This window comes from Rutidosis leptorrhynchoides, chromosome 6 (assembly GCF_046630445.1).
Source record: "Rutidosis leptorrhynchoides isolate AG116_Rl617_1_P2 chromosome 6, CSIRO_AGI_Rlap_v1, whole genome shotgun sequence".
Classification (NCBI taxonomy): Eukaryota; Viridiplantae; Streptophyta; class Magnoliopsida; order Asterales; family Asteraceae; genus Rutidosis; species Rutidosis leptorrhynchoides.
The window spans coordinates 277,558,651-277,569,548 of record NC_092338.1 but is presented as its reverse complement, the minus strand read 5'-3'; the positions used below and the strand labels follow the sequence as shown (position 1 = coordinate 277,569,548).

The 10,898-nt window shown below is 39.4% G+C and overlaps 1 non-coding gene across 1 annotated transcript; it reads left to right on the top strand.

Annotated features, from left to right (window-relative positions):
• The first annotated feature begins 2,835 nt into the window (after positions 1 to 2,835).
• Positions 2,836 to 2,942, top strand: LOC139856706 (small nucleolar RNA R71). Its single transcript, XR_011762169.1, has one exon. It is a non-coding gene; the product is annotated as a small nucleolar RNA R71 (small nucleolar RNA).
• The last annotated feature ends 7,956 nt before the right edge of the window (positions 2,943 to 10,898 follow it).

The window sequence follows — 10,898 nt, the reverse complement described above, 5'->3', positions numbered from 1 at the left end:
TGGAAGGTTCTTAATAGCCGTTACCTTCGCAGGATCCACCTCAATACCGTCTTTGGAAATCTTGTGCCCGAGAACTATGCCTCCTTGAACCATGAAATGGCACTTCTCCCAATTGAGCACAAGATTAGACTTTTCACACCGTTCCAACATCCGTTCTAAATTCATAAGGCATGAATCAAAAGTGTCACCGAAGACCGAAAAATCATCCATGAACACCTCCATGCAATCCTCTATCATATCGTGGAATATGGCCATCATGCACTTTTGAAAAGTGGCCGGAGCATTGCAAAGGCCAAAGGGCATGCGTCGGTATGAAAATGTGTCATACGGGCATGTGAAATAGTTTTCTCTTGGTCCTCGGGCGAGATAGGAATTTAGAAATAGCCCGAAAAACCATCAAGAAAACAATAAAAGCTGTTTCCCGCTAACCTCTCTAGCATTTGATCCATGAAAGGTAACGGGAAGTGGTCTTTGCGTGTGGCGTCGTTCAACTTTCGATAGTCAATACAAACACGCCACCCCGTGACAGTCCTAGTGGAAATTAACTCATTTTTATCATTGGTGGTAAGAGTCATACCACCTTTCTTAGGTACACAGTGTACCGAGCTAATCCAAGGACTGTCAGAGATCGGGTAAATCAGACCTGCATCGAGGAGCTTAATGATCTCTTTCTTCACGACATCTTGCATGTGCGGGTTCAACCTCCTTTGATGTTGCACCACAGGTTTGGAGTTATCCTCCATTAGGATTTTGTGGGTGCAATAGGAGGGACTAACACCCTTAATGTCGTGAATTTTCCACGCAATGGCCGGTTTATGGGCCTGCAGCATGGTTACAAGCTCAGTTTTCTGACCTGTAGTAAGAGAAGAAGAAATAATTACCGGAAGCTTAGATTCCTCCTACAAATAAGCGTATTCCAAATGATCTGGAAGTGGCTTTAATTCTAACTCGGGAGGTTCTTCAATTAAAGACTTGCTCCGGTAATCTGCATCGCGTTCGAGTTCCTTGAACTCCTCCTCAGTCGGCTCATAGCCGTTTTCCATCAAGGTGGTCAAAATGTCCACCTCCTCAACCTGCAACTCTTCATCAATTTCAACCAATGAGCATTTTCCTGAACCCTGTAACTCTGGGAATTCCTGCAATAACTCAGAGTGGACATTCACAGTGTTAAGAAAATAGCATACATCATCGGTGTACGCAGGGTATTTTAAAGTATGGTCGATTGAAAAAGTTGCATGCAAAATATCTATCCGAAGGGTCAACTGTTGGCCATATACATCAATGATACACCTAGCAGTATTTAAAAATGGCCGACCCAAAATCAGTGGAATTCTATCATCCACTTCCATATCTAACACCACGAAATCGGCCGGGAAAACCAACGACCCGGTCTTAACTAGCATATTCTCGATAATTCCACGAGAGAATTTAATAGAGCGGTCTGCTAGCTGAATAGCCATTCGTGTGGGTTTCAACTCCCTGGGGTCTAGCTTCAAATAAATAGAATATGGCATTAAATTTATGCTAGCCCCCAAATCTGCCAACGCCCGCATACAATCCAAGTTACCCAATAAACAAGGAATGGTAAAACTTCCAGGATCCTCAAGCTTCTCGGGAAGCTTGTTTGCAACTACCGCTGAGCATGCGGCATTCAACCTGACTGAAGACACATTCTCCAGCTTCTTCCTGTTGGTCAGCAAGTCCTTAAGAAACCTTGCATACTTCGGCATACCTGCAATCACATCAATAAAAGGCAAATTAATGTTAACTTTTCTAATCAATTCCATGAACTTGGACTTTTCTGCCTCCAGCTTCTCTAGTCTCTGCTTCCTCGGGAATGGGAGCGGTGGTTGATACTCTTTAACTACCGGTTTAGCAGCAACAGTTTCTGGTACCCTCACAACCTTCTCAATCACCTGTTCCGGCTCCTTACCCCCCTCCGGTTCACTAACAACTACCGGCTCACTATCCTTAACCAACGGCACTCGTAAATCATCCTCATCGGGCTTACTCGGTGAATCATATGCTAAACCACTGCGGGTAGTGATAAAATTAACGTGCCCATTCTTCGGGTTGTTATCGGTCTTACTCGGTAACTCCCCCGGTTTCCTCAAATTATTCTGACTAGCAAGCTGACCAATTTGTTTCTCAAGATTCTGAATCGCTGCTTGTTGATTTTTAAACATTTGGTCATTCTTCTCATTGTTCTGAGTAACAGTAGTAACAAGCTGAGTTTGAGATATCACAACCTTCTCGATCATAGCTTCAAGGTTGGACTTTTTCTCTTCGGCTTGGGGTTTCTGAAAATACCCAGCTTGCTGTTGATATCCTCCACTAGAACCTGGCTGAAACCTCGAACCTTGATTACCTTGAGGATTATAGGGATTATTGAAATTCCTATTAAACTGCGCACGTCCCTGAAACTGATTGTTGTTCTGCTGACTAATATAAGATATCTCTTCCTTCTGATTCATAGTCAAACCTGCATCACAATCTTTTGCCAGATGCAATCCCCCACAATACTCACAACCAACTTTCATACCATGAATATCCTTATTTATCTTCTCCAAATTCCTACCAAAGGAATCCAACTTAGCACTTATAGACCCAAAATCGTCATATGCACCATGGGTTTCGGTCTTCTTAACTGAAGCTGAATGGAATGACTCATGATCTTGATGCCATTCGTGAGAGTAAGCAGCTTGCTTTTCAATTATCTCTAGCGCCTCTTCTTCGGTCTTATCCATTAACGTACCACCTGCGGCTTGATCAATAGTCTGACGAGTAGGGATATCACAACCTTTGTAGAAAATCTGGACCTTCTGTAAATCATTCAACCCATGTTGCGGGCATGAGCATAACAAAGTAGCAAAACGGTCCCAAGCATCAAACAATGTCTCACTGCTCTTTTGTCTGAATTGAGAAATTTCTGCTTGAAGTCTAGCAGCTCGAGACGCAGGGAAAAACTTCGATAAAAACTTATCCTCCAAAGTCTCCCAAGAGGTAATCGTGCCCTCTGGTTGCTTATCTAACCATCTCTTGGCTTCTCCCTTAAGAGTCCAAGGAAAAAGCCTTGTCTTGACTGAAGTATCGGCAACCTCATGCAACTTAAACAAATTGCAAACATCATTAAAATTACGAAGATGCTCGTTAGCATCCTCAGTATCCTTGCCATAAAATCGGCAATCAGAAGAAATCAAATTCAGGATCGGCCCTGTAATTTGAAAAGGCTGAGTGATGTTCGGTTGAGTAATCGAATTGCCTTGGCCCCCTCGTGTGGCCTTCAACTTTTGTGCCATAGTCTGAGGACGAGGTGGTTGTTCTTGGTCCGCCATATCTTTAGTCTCGGAAAGATCTAAGGAGATGTAAGATTCTTCTTCTTCTCTGATTTCAGGTGGTGTATCGGGCACCATAGTCTCAGAACTACTTCCCAAATTAATTATATTAGCACTTGAAAAAAAAGATGAATCCACTGTGGACTGTTGTTCGTGACTTAACGCTCTGAATAAGTCTCTTTCGGGTTCTGCAAATGGTTGAAGAATCGGAGAATTAGAAGAACGCGTATGTGGCATGCACTACCTGTTACCTGTGAAATCACAACTAACAACTGATTAAACGCACCGATTCAACTAGAGAATAACAAAAAGAAATAATAAACTATAACTAAACTAAACTAAGAACAATTAGATAACAATCTTAATTTTCGACACAACTCTCCCCGGCAGCGGTGCCAAAAACTTGATGTGTAAAATCTAGTATATAATTTATCTCTGAAAAATGCCGGTTTAAAGATTACTACACACTAACGGGCAGTGTACCCGATCGTGTAATAGTATGAAATTGGTAATTCCGAAATCGTTCCAAGGACAGTTTTAACGTGAGAATTAAGATTGTACTAATAAAATAAAATAAATTAATCTACGAAAATTGAAAGTACAAGATAGTTTGTTTTGGTGGTTATTTAACGATTAGCCAAATCAAGATAGATTTAAAAGTAAAGACAATATTTTTGGGTTTTTAAGTTTAAATAAATCAAATAACAGACTCAACGGAAAATAAAGATAGTTTGAATTCAATAGATAAAAGAATGTTCGCCTAGATCTCCTATTCGCAGTGTTGGACGATTTGTTATTAAGCACTAGTTCTATTTATCAATGCATGCAATTACAGAGTCGGTTTACCCAGAGTTCTCTTTTAGCAAACACGTCAAACTAGGATTTATTGGCGTAGGGTTCCCTTTTACCAAACACCTCTTTCGTTTGTGACTTAGTAACTAGCTAATTATAAGATTAAGATTTAATTGGTTACGCGTTCGCTCCACACAATTCACCCCTGCTTTGTTCAATCAATGTTACCCGGTTTACCCCCTTGGTCCAGTAAGCACCCAATCGGTTAAGACAAATCAATTGGAAATTAGATCACTAAATTGAAACAGGGTTCCCTTTGTTCAAACAAGATTCACTAATCAACCTAGTAACAATAATCAACACCCACAAGAATGGTTCTTAATCAAAACTCATAATTATCATGTATTAATTAATAAAACTACAAAGTATCATCCAAACACATGCAAATATTCAATCTAGACAAACATTAAAAGTTTAGCCAAAAATCATGGCTAGAACAAAAATCACAATCAAAGTAATAGAAGAATTCATTGTTTTAAACAAAGAGATTAACCTAATTAATGATTGAATCTTGAACGATAGACGGATCGAGACTTGTTTCCGGAATGATTGATGTGTTAGAATGACCTTGAGAAGCCCCAAAAATCGCCTAAGTTCGTCAAAAAGCTGCTGGAAATCATCTGGATGTGAAAGTGATAAATTAGGGTAATTTTCGGGCTTTAAATAAGTGGAAATCTGAACCCGGATTAAGACTCGCGCGGCGCACCATACATCCGCGTGGCGCGCCAAATAGTTGCGCGGTGCGCCACTCTCTGATGAACTGAAAATCAAGCCTTTTTAAAATGCTCGAACTGAATTTTATGCCTAATGGAGCGGCGCGCGCCCTTTTGGAGCGGCGCTCCAGACCCCATTTGCTGAAACTGAGCTGAAAACTTGCTAAAATCACCCAAAACTCGAATCGGACCAAACCCTTTTGAAAGGACCCGTCCTAATCCATCCGGACGAAGTCCATATCGATTACAAACGATTCACAACAGTTGATTACATCGCGAGGTAATTGACCTCTATATGATAAATTTTACAAACATTGCATTCGTTTTTAAAAGACAAACTTTCGTTACATCGACAGTTGACAGGCATGTAAAGCATTTCATAATATATCCAAATATAATTGACTTAATAATAATCTTGATGAACTCAACGACTCGAATGCAACATCTTTTGAAATATGTCATGAATGACTCTAAGTAATATCTCTAATATGAGCAAATGCACAGCGAAAGATTTCTTTCGTACCTGAGAATAAACATGCTTTAAAGTGTCAACCAAAAGGTTGGTGAGTTCATTAGTTTATCATAAAGAATCATTTCATAATTTTAATAGACCACAAGATTTCATACTTCCATTTCTCATAATCATACGTCCCATGCATAGAGACAAAAATATCATTCATATGGATTGAACACCTGGTAACCGACATTAACAATATGCATATAAGAATATCCCCTTCATTCCGGGATCCTCCTTCGGACATGATATAAATTTCGAAGTAATAAAGCATCCGGTACTTTGGATGAGGCTTGTTGGGCCCGATAGATCTATCTTTTGTAGCGACCCCGACAAATCGTCAAGTGACGGCGTCGACTACGTGGGTCCCATTACCTGGTCATAAGTCTTTATGACAATGTTTGACCAAAATATGTCACCCTCATTTCAAAATAAAGATTGTTTTCAAAGTTTATGAGAATTGTTCAACCAAAAGTTAAGTTACAAGGTTATAAGTACATTTGAAATCTAGGCGACACGGTTTAAAGTAAAGTCAAAAGACGCTCCAAGTAATGCATGTATACTCGACATCCAATGCAAGTATCAAATAATGAGCGGAAGCATTTTTCACATAACGTGCAAAACCTGAGAAAAACATAGAAATCTGTCAACGAAAACGTTGGTGAAATCATAGGTTTAAGTAAGTATGTGAGTAAAAGTAAAGTAAGTCGAACCACAAGGTTTGCAAAGTTGAAATAATAGTAATACATTCTAAAAGTTAATATTCACGAGCACCCAATTATCAAAGCTTAACATTCCAATTGTATACCCCATCCATAGTGCTAGAACAAACACTGATTCTCGAAAATATATTTCATCCGTAGACGGTAGCGAACCGTCAAAGATGAGGGTTGTCAACCCATATGGCCATATAACATAAGTTCTCGCTTACACCCGTCAAGTGTAACTAATGATAATCGAATTGAGGCTTTTTGTTCTAAACTCGTATGTAGAATGTTTGTTTTCCCGTTCTTGTGTTCACTTAGTTCAAAAGAATCGTTTATGTTTTCTCATCCCAAATATAAGTTCAAAAAGAGTAAAAGTGGGACTATGATCTCACCTTGTATGCACGAACCACAAAGTACTTCGACAAGTAATCGTGCAAGAAACAATGCTAGTCTTGACCTAAACAAATAGGTTGTATCAATAACGATAGTCACGAAGGGTCAAAGATGTTCAATTAGTCCTATGGCTCGTTACGACTCGATTAATATAGCACGTGGATCAATTTGTCAAGTTTCATGCACGACACAAGTAGTTAAGCATGTTAGAACGATTGTATAATCGTTTGGTTAAGTTTGACTAAAAGTCAAACTTGGTCAAAGTCAAAGTCAACGGGGTCGGGTCGGGTGTCCGACAATTTTCTCATGATGAGAAGTCATATACGAGCATAATAGTCAAGTTTCATGGTAAACGGGGTTATAGTAAAGCGGGAAACATTTTTGCGACATGAAAAACAAAGACAAAATGAGCTGGGCAGATGCGCGGCGCGCTATGGGTTGCGCGGCGCGCACCCATGTGCAATACCAGGTCAGAACTCGACCAAGGGAACCATTTATTTGGTTTTTCTGATTTGCGCGGCGCGCAGGTGCACGCGCGGCGCGCATAACCTGGGGAATTGCTGATTGCAGAAAAATAACTTAAGTAACGAACCAAAACTCATTTTAACATATTTCATGCACCGAAAACACTTAAAACGCATAACCTATATCATTAGAAAGGTAATTTGACAAGGAAAACAACTAAGCACATTTCATCAAGCAATTCATCAATTTCAATAACCGATTTTCCGTCAAGTGATCATTAAGAATCCATTTTCAAAGTGTCAAGCTCATCAAATGCATTTTAAGTTTCGGGAATCCAATTCACACATGTGATATGCCGTTTTGAAGGTAATCAAACACACATTGCAACTAAACACTTATCAACAACAATTTATAGCATTTGATGCACCAAAAGTTCATATAAAGCTTATCAAACCCTAATCCAAAATCACCAAAATCACTAATCAAGTTTATGAAGTTTTACAAATCAACCTACACATCAAATTGAAGCTAGTGACACTAGGAACACATCTAATACTTGCACTTTAACATATTAACAACATTTAAGCATCCAAATCATAAATCAAACACACCAAACTTTCAAGTTCATGCTAGTTATCAAAAATAACGAAATCGAACATATAAATCATATATTCATGTTAGACTTGAGCCATAGACACTAATTAACAACTTTATAAGTTAAAAACATCAAGAACACAAAAATCTAGTGATTTTAGAAAGTTACCCAAACGAGATGAGGTTGGTATGAAATCGAAGAGGAAGATGCAAGGATTCCAAATATGTAATTTGTTTGGATTGAAGCTTGATCGATTTAAAATGGATGATGATTTCTTGTTTGAAGATTTGAAAGAATTCTTGAAAGTGTTAAAAGAAAATGAAAATGAAAATGGAAGGGAATGGGGAGGTGGGTGTTGACTAGTCAAAAGCTAGTCACATCTTTGCTCCCTTGGCGAAACTAGTCCCTCGAGTTTGTTGTCGGGTGCGGGAATTAACCAAACGAAATATTTTAAAACGTTAGAGTAAACGAGTGATGTTATAATTAAATAACGAGAATATTATGAACGTTAGTTAACGAAAGATGCCAAATTAAATGACGAAAGATATTATTTAAAAAAAAAAGACGGTGTTAAAATAAATTTAACGGAAAAACGCGGGATGTTACATTATCCACACCTCAAAAGAAATTTCGTCCCGAAATTTAGTTGGAAGTAGTAGTCGATATCTCTTACTCGAGACTTTACGTTGTTCATGACATGAATAAGTGTAGGTACGTCCTTGAGTGTTCTCATGAATTTGGATAGTCAGGGTTTTACGTTGTATTAAGGTTTGGTTTTACGATCCCCGGTTTCAACTGGTTTTCCTATGAAGAGAAGTTTGTCATCGATAGTTGGTGTATCTAGCAGGATTGCACGTTCCTGTTCCGCAGGACACGTTTCTAAGTTTGTTACACGAAATGTAGGGTAAACGGAAACTTAATTTAGTCGGAAGTTCTAAACGGTAGGAAGCGGTTCCAATACGCCCCAAGGTTTCAAAAGGTTCGATATTGCGGATCTAGCCTTTCTCGATTTCCCAAAATGGATTACACCTTTCCAAGGTGCGGTTTCTCAATATTACGCGGTTACACACTGGGATTTGTGAGGTTTTCATCTAAGTTTGGTATAACTCTTTTGGCGACTACGGATCGTCTCGAGCCCTCCTCGGATTTGAATGATCTCGATTGTTGTTTCTTGATGGAGTTCAGATTTCGGTGGTTGATGCTTTGGTTATATGAACAGGGGTATGACATTAGCGGTCATATAGGGTTTCGGAAAGTGCGCGTGAACACACGAGTGGTAACTACTGTTGTAAGAGTGATCTACTAAAGGTGACAATATGAGTTTGTGACATGTCTTTCCAAGACGTAAATCGTTCGTTTGCTCGGTTCGTCAGTTTGTGGGTGGTACGCGGTACTCATGTCTAAGCGGGTTCCCAAGGTTTCTTGTAACACTAGAAGTGAAACGAGTATTTCGATACAGGATAAATGACAAAGATACACCGTGTTGGTGTAGAATCTCTTAAGATATGTTTGAACAAGTCAGTTAGGGTTCGAAAAATGTTCGTTAGGACTATTCACCCTCGTGGCGAATACTAATGTAATATAAGGAGTTTCTCTATCCATGGAGAAATGTTACAAGGAGTTTCCTTAAACGGAAATGCGAGCGATAAAGATAGGAGTGAAATGAGGACTGAGAATAGGATGAGCTTACATCTCGGGGTTGCCATAACGTGCCTCTAGTTGTCAAAAGTTGAAGTCTGAAAGAGAAACGAGGTAGTACACGTAGTTGTATAGTTCGGGGTTGAATAATAGTTGACCGATTATCAGAAACACAAGGGCGTTAAGTCAAAGAAGAGTGAAGTATCGTTGGATTGTGTGTTATCTTAAATTCCAGTAATATCAGACAGTAACGGTGAAATAACAGAGGTATGTGTGTGGTACGTGATGACGAGAAAGTTGATCGGATCTACAGTTTAGTATTCGAATTCTTCGTGCAAAATAACGAATTTCAGTTCCGTTGATTTCGAGTCGAGAGAGTATGCCTTTCGGGCGTTTAAGTAGAATTATTTCCATATTGAGTTCTGTTATGTGCTATACGAATTTAGCTAGAAAGGTTTGCATGCAAAATTACGTTCAAGGTTCGAACACGGAGAGGTTTAAAGTTTTCCTTAGTGAGTTAACGAGTTTAAAAGTCGTGTAACACGAGAAAAGTCAGAAATGAATCTTTGGTAATAACAGACGAGATCTAAGATTTTTACGAATACAAGTCCGAGTTGGTAGAGTTTCCTGATTACATGTGGCTTGATTTCGAGATTGATTGTAATGCCTTGACCATTAACATCATGGTCTAGAAAATTGGACTTCGTTCAACAGAAATTCTCACTCGGATAATTGGGTATAGAGTTGCTCTTTTCTCAAAAGTTCGAGCGTAAGATGGTGACGTTGTTCGTTTTCCTTCTTTACTTAAATAAGTTAAGATGTCATCCATAAATACGATAACAGATTTGTCTAGATAAGTTGCATACGTGGTTTAGGAGGTTCATGAATACGGACGGAGTCCTAAATAAATCAAACGGTACTAAGAGAGATTTACAACTAACGTTGCGAGTTCGGAAGATGGCTTAGGAGACATCGTCTCCCTTAACCCCCAATTGGTGATAACCAGAACGGAGGTCGATTTGGAATACAAGGGATCCACGCAAATAATCATGAGGTAATGGATACGAGGAAGAGAGTATTGGTTTCCAACCGAAAGTTACTTAGTTCACAATAATCTATACATAAATGTAGGGCAACAATTTCTCCTTAATGAATAGGTTTTGAGTTCCTTAGTTCTATAGGTGTCGAGTCCAATTTCTTAACGCATATCCTCCGATAAAATTTATAGGCACACAATATTTTCCGTCGGTCACTTAAATCGTCTAAGTAGTATCTGGGGGAAAGAGGTGGAATATAAAGAGCACGAGTCAAATCCTTGGTTATAAAACGTCTAACGGTACTCGAATCGAATAAGTATGAAATATACGGTTTGTTGTGAAGAAACGTACCCGTGACTAGTCCATCATCGTCTCGGGCATCCTAGGTGTCGATGTTGTAAGTTCAACGGCGCGCGTTGGTTTTTGATTTATTCTTTGGGCATTCATTCCTAAAATGACCCGATTGGCCACATTTGTAGCAAATACTCGGCTTTGGTGCGTCGGGCCCCTTTTGAGTGACGGGGGCGGTACTTCCACAATACTTGGCAATATGACCACTACCTTGGCACCGATGGCAAATTAGCTTGCCACATTCACCAAAATGATGCTTGTGGCATTTGTTGCAAAAAGGTAGTTTTCCGGCATAGCC